This window comes from Mauremys mutica, chromosome 19 (assembly GCF_020497125.1).
Source record: "Mauremys mutica isolate MM-2020 ecotype Southern chromosome 19, ASM2049712v1, whole genome shotgun sequence".
NCBI lineage: Eukaryota > Metazoa > Chordata > Testudines > Geoemydidae > Mauremys > Mauremys mutica.
This window is the reverse complement of record NC_059090.1, coordinates 21,033,245-21,050,983: the sequence shown is the minus strand read 5'-3', so window position 1 is coordinate 21,050,983 and position 17,739 is coordinate 21,033,245. Positions and strand designations below refer to the sequence as shown.

Sequence of the window (17,739 nt, the reverse complement as noted above, 5' to 3'; positions counted from 1 at the left end):
CTTGGGGAAGTTCCTGCTTTGATGCTGGAATGACTTTTGAAGCCCAAGCAAGATGAAAAGAAGCTGGAAACACATCTAACGGGTGACTGAGGGCCAAGCCTGCTTTTCTCATTTCTTATGCTGGGCTTCTTCACCAGAGCCAGATTCCCAGCGGACCAGCTCTCTCACTCTCTCCTTCATACACTGTTCCTCTGCTGCTTACGTCTTGGCTCTTGATAAAAAGTAGTGACAAGCTGTCAGTGGAGACGTACAACCAAGGTCCTGAGCTCTTTTTGTCATTAACGATCCATGCCCAAGATGTGAGGATGTTAACCCAAGTGGCCTGGCCAAATTCCACCATGGATAATTGCAGTCTGCCTACCTAAAATCCCTATTGTAATTGAAAATGGATAGGCTGTTCTTCTCCATGATATTCCTAAACAGCCATGGGCAGTGTTCCACCACAGAAGGGGCTGCATTTCAGTGATGAGGAAAACCATTCCCTTAAGGGCTATGGATTGAGAATGTTAATGTCCATCTGGACAATAACACTATCTGGCAGCCGTCACTATGCCTGGCACAGGACAGAAGCAGAAAGAACTGAAGAATACAAGCTTCCCATAGAAGAAGCTGTGACTGACATTGGGAGATCCAGGGCCAAGGATTAAACTCAGCAGCATCTTGGGGTCTTAATCTCAACAACCATGTAGGGTTTACAGCTGATATTCCCCAGTTCATCCTACAGTTTGCACAACATGACAATCGCAGTACCAGGTTAAGTGGCCTGACTGCTGCCTGCAAACAAATTGAAAAAGGACAGGATAGATCAGGCAAAACAGGAGAAGTATTACCTTCAGCAAGGCTGGCAACCGCCATTTCTTTCTTTCCCCATAACTCAGCCTTTTGTGTTGATCTTCCCAAACCAATTTCCTCCCCAGGAAAACAACAAGAGAAAGAACGAACCGCCTGTGGCAGACATCAGTCAGGTCACTTCACGCACTACTGGAGAGCGCTCAGATACCATGGGGATGAGGGCAGGATAAGAACCTATACAGAATGCCTCCACCGGTGTAGCTCAACTGACTTCAACAGAGCAAGGATCCTTTATACCAGCGTGGGATCTGGCCCCCACAGTGTGAGAGAATTGAACCTCTGGCTGTGTATCTATTTTTATTACAGTGGATTTCTGTCCTTCCTCCTGTCGAGCATAAAGGAGCAACTCAGACAGAATTTGTGGATTCGCTGAGAAGGCTGCGGTGATAGAGGTTCAATATTAGTCCTCCAACAATACAAAATTATGTTAGGAGAGATTTCTTTACCAAAGACGAAGAATGTATGGGTCCCCTTCATCATGTCTCCACCTCAGTTTGGAGGTGCTTATTTTATCAAGAAGCAGAGTCCAGGAGAAACACTCACCTAATGAGATTTGTACTAATTCACGTTATCACTCATGAGAGCCACTCTGCATTAAGCCTGTTAAAGCCCCTAAAGCTTGTCAGGGCGATCTGCTGCTGCCTTCCGAGCAGGGTGAAGCTGCGGAAGTACAGACCAGCTCAGGGAAGCCCTGCCACATATTTTATCCAGGAGAAAATCATGTACAGTGATAAAATACATAGCCCTTCGATAGATCTTCCATGCAAGCTCAACATTCTACTAGCAATTGTGGCCCTGGCAGGTTTATACAGGGGTCACTTCACTCCACCCTGACAATGTTCTGGAAAGTGCTTTGAGGTGCACAGATGAAGAGAGCGATCTATGGCACGTACAAGTTTACACTTGTGCATCCAGCACATAGAATTATGAACCATGGCTGCCTGCAACCAGATTCCACAGCCAACAGCAAGGATAAAAATAGGGACCCTCAGCACCCCAACAAAACAAAAACAAAACACAAGTTCTTAACACTGAGCCCAACAGTAACTCTGGGATTGGTTCTCCTCCCCTGGGGTAGCGTTAGAGGGAGACACACACACACACACACACACACAAAGCTAGGTAGTGTATTTTCATTGCACCTAGCGCAATGGGGGCTTGATCACTGACCGTGGCCATTAGGTACTATAATAATTCTATGCTCTGCTAGGTAAGCTCATCCGAATAGCTAAAGTCCACAGGAGATCGATGTCTCAACCGGGGGTAAGGGGGCATTTTGTAATGGACCACAGCTGCAAACATACAGCTTCTATAGTAGTCAGTGGGACCTCCAGCACCAAAAAGGTACTTCCACAGTTCGAGCAGCAGGAGGGTAGGGCAGATGAAGATCCAACGTCCAAATCCTACTGACAACAACATGTGGTGCGCGTACAGATGCAATTCATTACACGGGGAAGATTACGTTCTTCAGGAATTGGTTGCCATTTAAATTTTTTCCACTCTAAAATACAGAGACATTGACAAAATACTACATTGACACACTGGGGACCATGTAGGCAGAATCTGTTACTCTTTCATTGTGGCAGCAGTTGGTCTAGAGTTCAGAGTTGCACCTCAATTTTTCCCCTGCAGCCTTGATGAGGAAAACTGTGTGTGCACGCGCGCGTGTGTGCACACACGCATACACATTTTTTAAGTATCAGGGGGTAGCCGTGTTAGTCTGTATCCACAAAACCAACAAGGAGTCTGGTGGCACCTTAGAGACTCACATATTTATTTGGCCATAAGCTTTCATGGGTAAAAAAACCTCACTTCTTCAGAGGCATCCCACGAAAGCTTATGTCCAAATAAATCTGTTAGCCTTTAAGGTGCCACTGGACTCCTTGTTGTTTTTGTATTTTTAAAGCACTCAGAAATCCTTCCAAAACCTCCTCAACAAGCTACCAGAAAAGGGAAAGGTTACCCAAGTAATCAGCACTTGGTGCCAAGGAGTCTGCATCAAATTCAACTCAGAACTCCCTCTCTCTCTCTTTCCAGGAGAAACAGACATAAATATGGGTCTCTAATCTTGAAAGTGCTTGCTGATAATCTGCGCCGGTTTGCAGATAGCGCGCTCCTAGGCTCCAGAGGAGGCTCCTTGGAGGGATGGGGAGGGGTAGGGCTGGGAAGAGAAAAAGCTCCTTCCCAGCCCCCACCCCGGAGAGCTCACACCACCTCCGTGTCAAGTCACTGTAAGTAATTCACAATGCGCCATTTCTTCTACCTTTGAGGACTACGGTTTAGGGCCCGATCCTGCTCCCATAGAAGCTGATGGGAGCTTTCCCTTTACTTCAGTAGGAACAGGATAGGATCTTAGCTGGCAATTACAAACAGTCCTTTTCATCTTCAAAGAGCTTGACAATCCTCATAACGTCCCTCAAAAGGTATGTGAGTAAATATCTTCATTTCAGGGGGAACCTGAGGGAGAGGAGTAGCACGGCTCCCCCGAGGGGATACCACAAGTCAGTGACAAAGCAGGGGTTAGATCACCACATGCAGCCTTTGCTCTCAGACCTCTAGACACAGTCTAGAGATTTCCTTGACAATCATCGGATTGTATGGCGTGATCACTGCTAAGCACACTGAAGAAGTCTGTGCGGTGGCAACCGCATAGGATCAATGCCTGGAAAACCTGACGCCTGATCCACCTTGAGACCTGAGCAGGGTCCCCTACCACCCTGCTTCATCTGATCCATTCTTCCTCACAAGGGATGTTTAAGAGCCAATCAATCAATGGGCCAGATTCTGCTCTCTCCTGGTGACGCTGATGGAGCTGGGCGGGTACTACAGGACATAACCCTGACCTAGCTCGTGTAATAGGCTTCAGATGATGAAGTGCGAAGATGAAGCTATTTGTGACCCAGGGTAGCTTTACAATGTTACAAAGAGCTGGTCGTGTTCAGCAACTGTTATCGTACATATTCAGCGCGCATTACACAGGAAGGCTTCCCACTTGTGTTCTGTGGCCCACGGGAAATGAGCAGATGTACAGATCAGCCATCAGCAACAACAGGCATCTACACCACAGAGTTCACCATCCCCATGGGCTCTCATTGAGTCATTGCCAGTATTCTCCGCAACGGTGCCAGGGCCTGAATAAAAGTGGCACGCTACTGACCCCAATCCATTCAGCGCGAGGCTGCAGCATGAGGAGGTGGCAAGGTGGGAATCCCATACCAATACCATCAAAAACCGAGAACTAGCATCTCCAGGACCATACAAACCTAACGCGGTGCAGGGCAATGTAAACACATGGATTTTGATTTGGGGGTCGAACGACTGGTGATTCGGTACCACCTATATCCATTCTCAATACATTTCCCTTGATTTAAGGATTCAAAGCAGGTTGTTTCCATTTCAACAGTTTGCAGAATGCGTCACTGAATGTGGAACATGCTTTATTTACAGACCAGCTTCTCATGACCTCCCAGCTACAGTCCAAATGCAGCTAGAGGAGGATTTGGGTAGCTAAGAGGCTGTGCTCAGGCATTCCTAAAGGTTACAAAACACATACGCGTGTCTAAACCATCTTTTAAAATCCTGAGAGTATTAGTTCATGGAGTCCATCCCCCAGAACAAAAGGGCAGGATTGTTCCTAATGCAGGTTTATGGAGGTTTTGTCCAGTCTCGTTTTAAAACGTCTCAAGTGGTGAACCTTCCACCACTTCCCTTAGGGACAATCCCAGAAACTAAGTCATCTCTTGGTCAGGAAGGCTTTCCGGGTATTTGACCTCTGTGTCTCATTCCATTGCTCCTGGCTGTACAGCCGTTTGTACCCCACTAAATAATTCCTCTCCCTCCTTGGTGTTTGCATCCTTGAGATGCCCGTTGGCTTATCGTGCTCCGCATCCCTTCCCTCTCAATTACCTCTTAGCCAAGCTCTACGTACAAGCGTCTCTAGGCTTTCACTCTCTTCTAGTGAGTCAGGACTCTCCATTCTCCTCATCGCTGTGCTCCCCCATAGCTCTGGTCACATGGATTCCAGAACTAAACGCAACATTTGCGAGGTGGGGTTGCCCCCGGGCCATCAGACAAAATGACAATGAACGCTGGAAATGAGGGGGCTGCAAACTGGTATTTGGGCAGATGCACAAATAAATTGACGATTTCATGTGTGTCCCTCCTTAGGGTCATTTAAAAATACAAGCATAGGAGATCTGCCACATGGCAATAATTTTGATAATCCCATTGAAGTAGAACAAGGAACACCCATTCCCTTCATCCTGATTCAGAGACATTGCTCTTCTCAATGTAGGTGGTGGTTAATAGTCTCACTCAGGGCTCTCTAGAGTCACTTTGAGAGCAGTCCCTCCATTTCCTTCCCACTCTCTCCCCTTCCACATAGAAAGGTCTCCAAAATGCACATGATACCAGCTGCAATTTGCCATATTCCCCCTGCAACAGCACCTGTAACCTTCAGTTCACTCTGGCCAACCCTTGCATAGCAGCAGAGCTGGGGTCTGGCCTGCCATCTTAGAGACCTCTCTGCAGTTTCACAATGGACTTCACACTAGGCCTTGAGCTGGGCCAGCTCTCAATGCCTTGCTGAACTGGACTTTTTGGGGGGCGGAGGGGCTGCAGGCATTTAGATTTTGCTCTTGAGCCGCAGGGGTGGGCCATTTGATGTTGTCGGCTGAGGTCCCCCCAGAAACAGTGTCTGAGGAGAGGGCAGCGGGGCACTGCCTCCCTCCGACAGGACCCACCGCTAGCAGCCCCTTGGAGAGAGTGGTGGGGTCCATTTGCTGCTGCCAGTCATTGCTGGTTGCTAAGCAACACAGCACTAACCATTTTCTTCTGTTTCCGAGGGGAACCCCAACAGCGCCAGTGCCCCAGTGGCACAAGAAAAGCAAACACACCGGCAGCAAGCCAGAAGGCCACCCAGAAAGAGCCAAGCCCAGCCAGCATCTCTCTCCTACAGGCAGGCAGCAGTTTGCAAGCAGCGCTCAGGAGGGTTTCCTCAGCCATCCCAAATTCACGCCCCGTATTATGTGACTAGATCCCCATGAGGGGGCGGGTCGCTCAGCAGTTTGCAGAATTGCCAATCCCAAACATTCAACAATTTCCCCTCTGTTGATACTCACCCCTTCCTGTCAAGTGTTGGGAATGAATCCACCCTGACTGAATTGGCCTCGTTAACACTGACCCCACCCCCACACACACACGGTAAAGCAACTCCCATCTTTTCAGGGGCTGTATATTTATACCTGCTCCTGTATTTTTCACTCCATGCATCTGATGAAGTGGGCTCGAGCCCACGAAAGCTTATGCCCAAATAAATGTGTTAGTCTCTAAGGTGCCACAAGGACTCCTCTTTGTTTTTCCTACTAGACATGCATCCATCATGCAAAAAAGTACAGTGACAATTGTCATCCCCTTGCTGTAACTCAGAAGGAATAAGAGGGGTGAGTAGGCCAGAAAGACTAAACTACCCTCTGCTGCTTAGAGGTGGGCCATTCAGATCACGACAGGAGCGCAGCAAGTGTCCCTGTTCTGTACCTGACTTGTAGCAAAGGCCATAGCCAGGTCGGTCGATCTGGCACGATTTTCAAGTGGTAAATCATGGCAAAAATAAGAGATTATTCTAGTGATCTTTCATGCATGTTGGATTTCTGTACAATTCATCCTCCTTCCCAGGCAAATGGAATGAGTAACTTACTTACATACACCCACACACCTTGTAAACCCACGTAGGTCTGTTGCTATCTGCTTCACTGCATTGGGATCCTGTGTACTGCAGATAGAAAGGTTCCTTTCCAATATATTTAGGCCACCATGTGCATGCAAGCATGCACATTTGTCTACTAACTTGGAGGCATGTTTCTCTACCAGAAAATAATGGAGAAAACACAAATTTGCAAGAAATGTGCCTACACATGCTCCATCTAGTGGTCACATTTGCTAAATCTAACAGGCACTTTTGACTGCATTTTATTTCTACTCAATGGGACCAAATCCTGCTGTAAGCCTCATCCGAGAAACCTCATTGAAATCAGCGGAATTCCTCAGGTGTAATTCAAGGCAGAACGTGACTCTGAAACACTTCCAGTCTGTAGAAGTTTTTTTCTGTTTTTTTTATATATAGACGGTTGAGAGGAGGGAATCCATATTTAACTGAACAGTGCTTTAAAGATCTTCCTCTTTGCCCTTTATTTTTAGTCTAAAGTTTGACATTCATGCTAGAGAGAGAGGAAAATGGACGACCAGGCAACTCAGAAGGGGCAATCCCAGACAAGCCAGACAGGACACTGCAGTAGGGTAGAGGACCCTTGCTTAAAATATTGTTTTCCAAATGGTGGGTTGTAGATGGGTCACAGGCCTGGTGCACAGGGGAGGTCCCAGCGGCTGTGGGTAGACTGTGAGCCCACCCCTGCACTCATCCTACAGTGGCAGTTCCCTGTCTCACTCTGGGCATGACGACCCAGTACACAGAGTCACAGCAATGCTCAGGTTTGGCCCGACTGCCCCTCCAGATAGGCAAAACTAGAAAAACAGTGGCAATGGTATGAGTCACTACCCAGTACAGAGGAAGACTTACAGAGATTAGATGGGCATTAGACAGTCACATGGTCGCAGAGTTTTGGAAAGCCAGGGGATTCTAGAGTTAGTCCCCAATCTCTGAAAGCTTCACAAGGGCATTTCAAGGGGACTCTCCTGTTCCTGAAAGGTGCTGGGTTAATAGCAATGGAAATTAAAGCTCCCTATTCATCCATAGAAGAGATACAGCAAGGACAATGAACTGGAGGGACCATCTCCAAGATCTGTGTTCCTGAGACATGCAGTTTAACTCTCTGCTGAGCCTGCCAACCAGAGGGCCTGCTTGGGAAGGTGGGTTTTTGATATGCGGACACCCTTCCTCCAGGAACTGGACTGAGACCCAACAAACTCATTTCACAAAGCCACCCCCCACCCGTACTCAGATGACAAATACCTTTCGCTTAAAAAAAAAAACAACCCAAAACCAACCAACATTATATAACATGCCAGTCTGAGACCAGGAACAAAAGCTCAGGTTTTTAACTCAAGAGCTAGATCATTTAATAAAATAATCATGTTCTAAAATGATCAACAATCCAACATGTAGCTGGCCTATTTCGTTATCTCTCCATTTCTTCACACATCGTTAACAAATATTTGGTCTTGAGACAATATTTCAGTTTTGGGTTGATGTGATCATTGTTATAAGGTGCAGTTCTTGGCTACAGCAGGACAAAACATGATGGCCAAGCAATCTGTGTATTAATCATAGTGAAATTGTACCACCAAAAACATTAGCCTTGGGCTGAGTCAGAAGCGGGGTTAATGCAGCATTGCAGGCACTTGATTCCCCCGTTAACTTGTTCAGGGTGGAGTAAATTGGAGATTAAATCATGTAATTAGATTATTACAATAAAAGTAGGAGAGGTCTGGCTCCTGAGAGTAGTGAGCAGATTGAGTGTCGGCCAGCACGCAGCTAGAGAAAATAGGTGTGTATATACAGGAGGGGTTTTAGGCCAAGATTCTGAAAAAAACAGAGCCTCAAATCAGCTGCTAAAGAAAAGTGGGCTGATTTTAAAAAATGCCCTTCTCCCAACAGCTCCCCTTGAATCAGCAGAGTGCAGGGACCTTTGGGAAATTTGCCTGCTTATTTAGGAGCCTAAATCAGGATTTCGGAACAGAGTTGCAGATTATTGTTTTAATCTCATCTTGTGTGTGTGTTGGGGATTTGCGTGACTTGGTGTGGGAGGGTGATCTGTATGGTGTATGTATAGAGATGGGGAGGTGACTATTTATAGAAGGAAGCCCAGTGTGTTGGTTGCATTTCTCTCTTCTCTGCCTTATGAGGGATCATTTTACAAAGTATTCTGTATCTCAGGGATACATAACAGGGCTTTTCCCTGGGATACAGAATAGACCAGTTCTCAAGAACCCTTCTGGCTTCCCTGGTTTGGAATCTACCCTTAGTAAAGATGCTGAAGAACCTGCCTCAGGATTTCAGGGCCTGGGCTCTTTACATGTAATTAAACAATTCTACGGAAGCCAAGTGTTCAAACTCTTGACTGGGCACAGCTGTAAGGCGGCACACACGTATCCCTGTGTACGTGCAAGGAACTGACTGTGTGTGTGCAGCCCGGGAGCAGGAAATTGCAGGTGTTCCAAAAGACAGTCCTGCCATTTCGGACTTTGACGTCGGGCGACATCTGGTGGGGAAATGTGGAATTGTTTTCCGCAGAAAATTTCTGCAGCAGCAGCGGCGGCGGCGGCACAAGGGACCGATCGCCCCCGCCTCTAAACACGCTTAATGACAACAAGGTTCCTGCGCACATTTCCCAGCAAATGGTACCTGTAGCTGTCAAGCCAGGATGAGTCATCTGCTGTTACTGTGAGTGGTTAAGCCCATATGGTCAAAGGGGCTAAAATTCTGCTTCGTATACCAGGGAGGGCTGCAAAACCGGTTTCTTCCCGGTCAACCCAGAGCGCATTCGGTTTCCACAGGGAGGATTGCCAGGAAGAAAGCGACTTGTTGTGGATTAGGTGGTCTCTAAACAGATCATGTTTAAAAGCAGAGTTCAAGGCAGAACGGAGAGAGGAATCTAGTTTCTGCAAGTGTCTTTCTTGTGAAAGGAGGGTAGATCCCGGGTTTTAGGCTCTAAAGGGGAGATCTTAATGTCCGGACTGTGTCATCGCCTCCTTTTCTCAATCAGAATAAGCCTGTCCCGTTTTGAGCTGAAGAGGTCTGTGCCCTGATTCTTGTGTCACGTAAGAGAAAAAAAATGCACTAAAAACCTTTGCAGTTTCAAGTTAGAAGCCGCTTAGAGTTCATCCTGACACACGTCAGTCAGCCGTTTGCTGTTTAACGTTTTTGTTTGTTTGTTTTTTAAAAACCTTCTTGGGGCATATTCGCCAATCATGTTGGAACATGAAGTCTTCATTCACTAAACAACATGTCCCAGCAGCGTCTCTCCCTGGGAAAGTTCATAGGAATTCCTGTTTAAATTTGGAGATATACAGTATATATAAGTGGAGGCTTTAAAAGATACAGATCTCATTCACTGCCACCAGCATTTATAAATCATTTAAATAAACTGAGAGACTCCCCTTTCCCCTCAAACATCCTGTTCTTAGAGCAAATGTTGCTTTTTGCTAATAATAAGCTTTACGTTTAAGTAAACAGTGTTCTCCCCCTCAAAACCCAAGTCATTAGCGCAAGATCAAAGGATAGATTCATGCCACCTCTACTGTATCCCAGATCCTACTTGCAATCTGGGAATCTAAAGCTAATTTGTGTCTCACAGTAAATTCAGCCACTTAGAAGAGGATTGGAGTCCCCAGTGTATCTGCAAACAGACTTCGTTGTGTTAGTCAAAGACCCGGACACCGGGTATATGGGCTACCGTCGTTTTCATGCCCCGTGGCCTCTAAAATATGTATCCAGAGGATTAAACTCCCATCGACTACAGCTGGAGATGCGGGCACTGAACTGTGAACTTCGAGTCTCCAAACAGTGGCTATTGCTAACGAAAAGCAAACGGGGTTAGGATCTGCGTGTGTCCCATCTGCCTGGAGCAGGAGGCAAGAACAGGTCAGGGTTGAAGCATTGTCTCCGCCGTGCTGCAGTCAGATTTCAGTTCGCTGCTGCTTGCTAGCCGGCCGGCACTGAAAGCTGGGCAGTAGAATGGATAAGGGTTTTCCTTCTAAAAGGGCTGCACAGCTCAATATTGAGCAGTGCAAGACTTCAGTGCCCGGGATCACCTTTGTTATGCGTTGGTCTGTTTGGGGCAGCCTTTGAGGCCTGGTCACTGAGAACCCTCCCCCCCACAACAATCAGCCAATTTAGTGATTGCCAGCGAGGCTCTGAAGGCAACAAAGTTTCCCTACGGCAGGGAATAAAGCCAAGTGCCTAACACCCCATGCCTATGCAGCCGTCCCCAAGCCCTTTGCACAGAGAAACGACGAAACAAGCCAGGGCCACACAAACTCTCCATGGCCCAACAAATATCTCCTGCGCCGAGCCAGTTTCTGACCAGGGCAAAAGCCATTGAACCTGGGTTTTCAGCCACAACTAGCGCAACCCGGCCAGGAGGCAGGAACCATTCCTAGGAACACAGTGACAGACGTGGGGGACACTAGCAGGACGGGGGGGGGGGAAATCACTGTGGAATTTACCAACAGGCAACTGCCAGAATCTGGCTCGTTGCAATTGACTCATCCCATTCCAATGTGCACCCCTGCTCCCCCCCCCACAGTCAGTTTTAATCTGTTTTGCAAAAACCCCTGTCCTCTTTTCTTCTGCTCTGCAGAGGCTGGGTCACTAGGGAGCAATATCTGCCCCTTCTATTGACTTGGACAAGGCCAGCGCTCTCTCTAACCGCCCTACATTTATGTAACCTTGTGTCGATCCCCTTTCTTGGCTGGCGTCTGGAGTTAGCAGCTCCGCCTTAGATTAATCTCCAGGCAATTGAAATGGCCATTATGGTCCCGCTAACGACCATTATTTTTTAAAGGAGACCAAAGAAATCTTAAAGCGTCTCGACCTAATGACCTCGTCCCAGGATTAGTAATTGGGGAACAAAAGGGGAAGGAGAATCTGCTTTAGCCAGAAGAGGCCACGGTAAAAACAAGTGCTGGGGTTGGGGGCACTCGGGATCCCTGGAATAAGTGGTGCATTAATAAAAGAAACAGCCCAGCAAAGCGTTTCAATGCAGAGAACATGCACGCCGATGCAAATAGCTTTCAAGTTAAACTGGATTCAAGGAGAGAATTATTATTGCTGGGGTTTGATAGCGTTGCTGTCACACCGGAACCCCCCCCAGAGAAATAAAAGGAAAGGGGAGCTCCCTTATACACCAGCACCCCAGGAGCTTGCAAACGGGAGGCAGGAGCATTATGAATGGTAGGTACCTCTGGTGCCATGCAGGATTTGGCATTAAGGCAATTGATGAACTAGCTGGACGGTGGAGGTTATTATTGATCAGTTTCACTCCACGATGGTGTTAGAGTGAAATAGCTACTGAAACAGTGTCATCTTCTGGGCTGCACTTTGTTCTAGCATCCTTTCAAATATATGGATCCCAATCTCTCTTTCTCCATTTCCCTTTACCCCGATCGTACAGAATTTACTTGTAATGCCACTCTCCTGAAGCACAATGGATGCCACAAAGGGGAAAAAAACGGATCTTTCACCAACGACTCTATTTAGTACGTGTGTTAGTGGTGTTCTTCGGTTTACTCAGATCCCATTCCGCACTCGCGATGATGTTTATTTGACCCGTGTTCGTGTCAGCAAACGCACGTGGACGAAGATATTTCGTGTGAAGTGCAAATTGTCAGATTCAAAATGTAGATACAATGACGGGGATCCCAAAACCTTGCGTGTACATCTGCATCCTCAACTTATAGAGGCAGGTGAGTGCAACACGTACTGAGTACGACATACTGCACCTATATGCTGAAAACGTCTGATTCACTCGTGTGTATTTGCACAGCCACACACAGATCTTCATTGACTCCCGTATTTGTGGGCACAGACATTCATATTGCACATAAATACTGGAGTCAATAAAAATCTGTGTGTGTGGCTGTGCAAATACACACACACGGGAGTGAATCAAAACTTTTCAGTCCCTAGCGTGCCCTGCACACACTTGAACACGGGGAGGGGGGGTCTCACCTACACTGAATGGCTCACACCGCTTTCTGTACACAGATTTGCATTACACGTACATACGGCCCATACCCTCCGATCCCATTTTAACGCCTACGCAGGTAGGTGTCGGTCTATCTAGAGGTGCGTGTCCAGCTCTCTACAAAGCCAGGATTTACCTATATAACATCGAAATGCCCGGTGTGCCATCAGCCCTATCGATACACCCTATATATAGGGCACTATGTAGGGGGCTGCTGGCACAGTATGTACCCTGGGGGTCTCATCCCACAGGGGGTCGCCTGGACCAGCAGGCCCGGCCCCCACTCGCCCCTGAAGGGTTAAAGTCAGTGGACTGGGTCTTTTCGGCGCTGTCTCCCCGGACCGGCGCTGCTTGGCCATCGATCAGCGATTGATCGCTGCAGACAAAGGGCTCTTCTCTCCCGGCCTGCGAGCCCCGGCGGCCCGCCTCGCTAATTGGGAGGGAGCCGGGGCTGGGACAATGGCCGGGCGGCTCAGCGAGGGAGGCCCGGGAGAGAGGCTTCCTAATGGGGGGCTGCCGCGGAGGCGGGGTGCCCGGCGGGCAGGCGTCAGGCGCCAGCCCCAGGACAAAGGGCTGTCTGCTGCCAGCTCCCACCCTGCCGGCTTCCTAGCCAGCCCTTAACCCCTTCGCCCGCGGCAGCCCCAGGCCCTGGGACCCGCGGCAGCCCCCTGCGCTCGCCTCCTGCTCCGCCCCGGCCAGCCCAGAGGCAGCGGTGAGGGGCTTGGTCCCCTCCCGAGCGGGCTGGGGGGGGGGAAGCAACTGGCCCCTCAACAGGTTTGTGATCAGCGCTTCCTGGCAGCCAGCCCCCCCCCATCCCGCCCCCGCTTCCCAGAGGCTTTACACGGAAGTTTATGCTCCAGGGCTAAAAATACAGGCGAGCCCCGGGTAGCCACAGAATCGCGCACGGCTAACAGGGTCCGGTCACTGTGCCCGGCCGGCTCATGCATTCAGAGCAGAGAGCGCTGCAGGACGCGGCTTTGTTAACCCACCCAGCACCCCTGGGAGGCAGGCGGGTGAGTAGGAGCAGCAGGCTTGCCAGAAAACCTCCCACCAATCATGGCCACACCGGCAAAGTAACTTGGCCAAGGCCATGCCGTGAGTCAGTGACAGAGGCAGAATTAGAACTCAGTACCAGCTGACTCCCACGCCTCCTTCCAGACCCCCGCTGCCTTCTGCATCATTTTCTAGGGGGGGCGGGGGGAGTTGTGCCAGAGGAGTTACTAGAATCACTTGTAACTTACTCTATTATCATAGAATCATAGAATCATAGATCAGAAGGGACCAATATGATCATCTAGTCTGACCTCCTGCAAGATGCAGGCCACATTAGCCGATCTCCCCACTCCATTAGCAAGCGACCCCTGCCCCATGCTTCGGAGGAAGGCGAAAAACCTATTGGGTCTGGCCCTGTTGTTGTTCACAAAGAATCACAAAGCGGGTCTGATTTCCCTTTCCTTCTTCATCATTCCAGATCACTCAGTGCATTTTGGGGGCATTTCATTGACTCCCTGGCTTGCTGTTCAAAAATTGAGCTTTTTTGCTTTGTTGCCATGGGTTATAAGTCATGTTCTAGTTACTACTAGGGTGAGCGTGTCAATTAGATTTCTGGGATGATACTCATGGTGAAAAGCCTTTAAAATCCACTTTCCATAAGCATTTGCCATAATAAAACTGGATTGCGTAAGTGTTCATGGAAAAATAATAGAGAAAGGAGTCAAGTATCAGAGAGGTAGCCATGTTAGTCTGGTTCTGTAGAAGCAGCAAAGAATCCTGTGGCACCTTATAGACTAACAGACGTTTTGCAGCATGAGCTTTCGTGGGTGAATACCCACTTCTTCTGATGCAAGAGAAAGGAGTGTAAATCCTGTGCCTCAACTTTGTTCTAACATTTGAATAAATAGTCACAAAAAGATATTGCTGCAGCTTTTACCCTGTTCTTGTGCATAAAAAACTAAACAGCTTTAAAAAAACTGAAATTGGGTTTTCAAACAGGTATGGACAGATCTGTGCCATCTTTCAAATGGAGGGAGGATTGCTAATTGTCTGTTAAAATAGACCCTGAGCAGAAGAGTCTGGTTCACTCACTCTTCTCTCCCCTCCCACAATAACATTCAGTTGCAAAAAAGCCACACTTTTATTAAGAGGACCTCTGGCAACACTACATATTATGGCCTGTCTAAAACCAGTTTAGAGTCTCCATTATGTATGCCTGCCGCCTTTGTTCTAATATCACATATAAATGCCATCTTATATTATATCACTAAAGTTATAATGCTAGTAGACTCCATTTACTAACCACCCCAAACACACCACATTGTCCTCTCCTGCACATAGCCCCTTCTTGTGTTGGCATCTCCTCCTCCAGGTTTTTGCCAGAATATAGGCCCCGAGTCTACCAACCCGCATGTGTCACTTTACTCACATGATGAATAGCTCAATAGGCCAGGAACAGAGTTGCATGTGCCTCAGCATAAGCATTTGCAATGTCAAACCACTCCAACGATGGGGCTCTACATGATTGCAGGAGGATGCCCATGAGGATTAGCCTGCAAGACCTTCAGGGTGAGATTCTATTTACATCTCTCTAGTAGAGCACTGGGCACATTTAGTCCACCACTTTCAAGAGTGGTCAGTAATGTTAGGTGCCTCACCTTGAGACACATTAAATGAGCTTGATTTTCAGCAAATGCTAAGCAGTCATCCTCTAGGGTGGGCTGGTGGAAAACAGCCCTTTAAAAATGTTCAGGTTGAACACCCAACAAAATTGATGCAGCATCCAAAGTAACTTTGGAAATTGTCAGCCATCGAGTGGGATGTATAGTAAGCATCAGACACAGTATTACTAACTACCAATATGTCTTACAAATACCTGAGCCCGAGGGGATGATCAGAGCACCAAACACCACTTCATTTCCAGGAGCAATGGGACGGCAGAGTTTTGCCATGGGCATTGTGATGTGCAGAATTACATGCATCTCCAATGTCACTTCATACCAAGATTATACCACAGGGTGTGTCAGACCAGAGTAATTTAATGTATCCATTTATAACAAAAAAAGGCAGCGTGTGGCCAACGGTTACTTATGTTGTTAGTTAAGTCGCTTAAATATAGGCTTTATCGATGGCTTCAATTTCTGTCTGGCTGCGAGGGAGGCAGATCTGGTCTTGCTGGAAGGCTTTGCACTGCCACAAATGAAAAATCCACACGCCCCTTTGGTAAGCGGAGAGAGTCAGGCTGCTCTGGGAGGTCAAGCTTTCCATCCCTGTGCGCTTGACTTCCCTGGGAGTTTTGGCTAAGTACTGGGTTACTACTGAGCCCTTACATACCTGGGGTCAGGGTCTGTCTTCAGCTTCACCAGTGTGAAAGGACAGATCCTCCTTTCACTGTGGTCAGTGGGATCCCAGTCACTGATTTCAGCATGAGGAATGCTGACATAACCCCATTCTGCAATGACATGGGCCTATACAGAGTCCATTGATTTCAGTGGGGCTTTGCCGACACTGCTTTTCTTGAGGCCTCACAGTCATGTCTGTCAGGCAGTGAAGGAGCACAATTTCCTTTAGCTTGACTCCAGTGGAATGGTTTCGTACAAGGAAAGTGTAAAGGACACCCTAGTCCTCTCCTAGCTGAAGGATACAGAGGAACTTCCTGATATACACAGCCAGACTAGAAATAGTCTTGGCCTAGCCCTGGAACTTTATACCCCAACATCTCAACAACAACAACTCACTGCAAGAAGGAAGCAAACATTTAAACATTTACCAGCCAGAGCCTCAGAATAGGTCTAATGGCTCTATTCTTGAATCCAGGGATGTGAACAGGAGAGATTTCCCTATAGATATTTATTTTAAACCTGACTTCCTTGTCTCTCCCCCAAGCCAGCCCTTCTCTAATTAAACAAAATGTAAACATTGCTTTCTTGCTAGGTATTTGTGAAAAGTTTTTCCTTATAGTATATTCCATATACTTCCTTAAAAAAAACAGACTCAAAATATTACCCACCCTGAAATATATTTATTCAGAAATTATTCTGAGATCCTGTTTCAGTCATTTTATTCCCTCCCCACATGAAAGTAGTTTTCAAACTGGGGGATCCATTGCTTAGTCTTCAATATTATCCCCATTAGATTTACCTTAATACCATTGCACCGGTAATGTCACCATTTTATTATCTTAGACTGTAAATAGCCACACATATCCAGATTCACTGTTTTAAATATAAATTGCTTAACTGATAAAATATTTGTTTTAGTTTTAAAATGAGAACTTTGGATTATCCCAAATTTAAACAGTTAACAAATATGACAATACGCCAGTGCTGGCCAGCAGGTTATGTTTTTAACAGTAAATTTGATTATACTATTTTAAGAAAGATGGGAGAATATTTTAACTAGCTAACTTGAAATAAGGAAAAAGCACCAACTGTATAAAAAACAAATTTAACTAACAATTACCTAGAAACACGTCCAGTTTCCAAGCAGAAAGTTCACCCTTGTGAAAGACTGACCTCCTGCGTGTTTGTTAACTCATTTCGCCAGCAGAGGGCGCCCTACACACAACACCGCTCTGCGAGTGACCCAGTAAACTTCGAAGTTTTTCCTAACACAAAAGTTTGGCTAATAAATCTTCCAAAGAATGAGAAAAGGGTAATTGGTGAAGAAAAGGGTTGTTTATGTCATCCTTTATTGCTTTACCATAAAGCCGGGAAGTTCTTCTCAAACCAGAGAGATATTAGGGCCTCCCGACCTCTTTGGAGATATAAGGCCCTGGGTCAATTTAAACAGATTTCATAGGGGGGAAACCATGCTTCTGGAGGATAAAGAGGGGCGGGGGGTGCGCGCCTGATACCTGAGGGACTCTAGATCCTTGACCGAAAGAGGGAGAAATTATCTGAAAGCCAATCGCGAGCTCTGCAACATCCCATATAAAACCTCAGCAATTAACAGAAAAGGAGAAAACCCTGAGCTTGTAGGCCCGGTTACCTGGGTAGCAGTTGGAAACGTCTCTCTGTTTTTTTCCCCCCCCAAGTGTCTTGCCAAACAAGGAGAACTCCAGGCAGCACTAGCTGGTTTCAAGCGGCAACCATGACTAACCAACGGCCTCTCTCTAGGCCCTTTGTCCTTCACACCTGTTAGCAAACTAGCTACAATTAGCCTATTAAAACAAGACCAAGTGTAAGAATGA

General features: G+C 47.2%; 1 protein-coding gene across 4 annotated transcripts in view; it reads right to left on the bottom strand.

The window, feature by feature from the left end:
- The window catches only part of TBX4 (T-box transcription factor 4), a 118,271-nt gene that overhangs the window by 99,292 nt on the left and 1,240 nt on the right, over positions 1–17,739 (bottom strand). The window contains exon 1 of one of the 4 annotated variants that reach the window (XM_044994195.1): positions 17,538–17,555. The exons of the other annotated variants lie outside the window; for them this stretch is intronic. The gene's annotated coding sequence lies outside the window, so the exon portion shown is untranslated. Of the gene's footprint in view, positions 1–17,537; positions 17,556–17,739 lie in introns of those variants that run through there. 4 annotated transcript variants of the gene reach the window in all.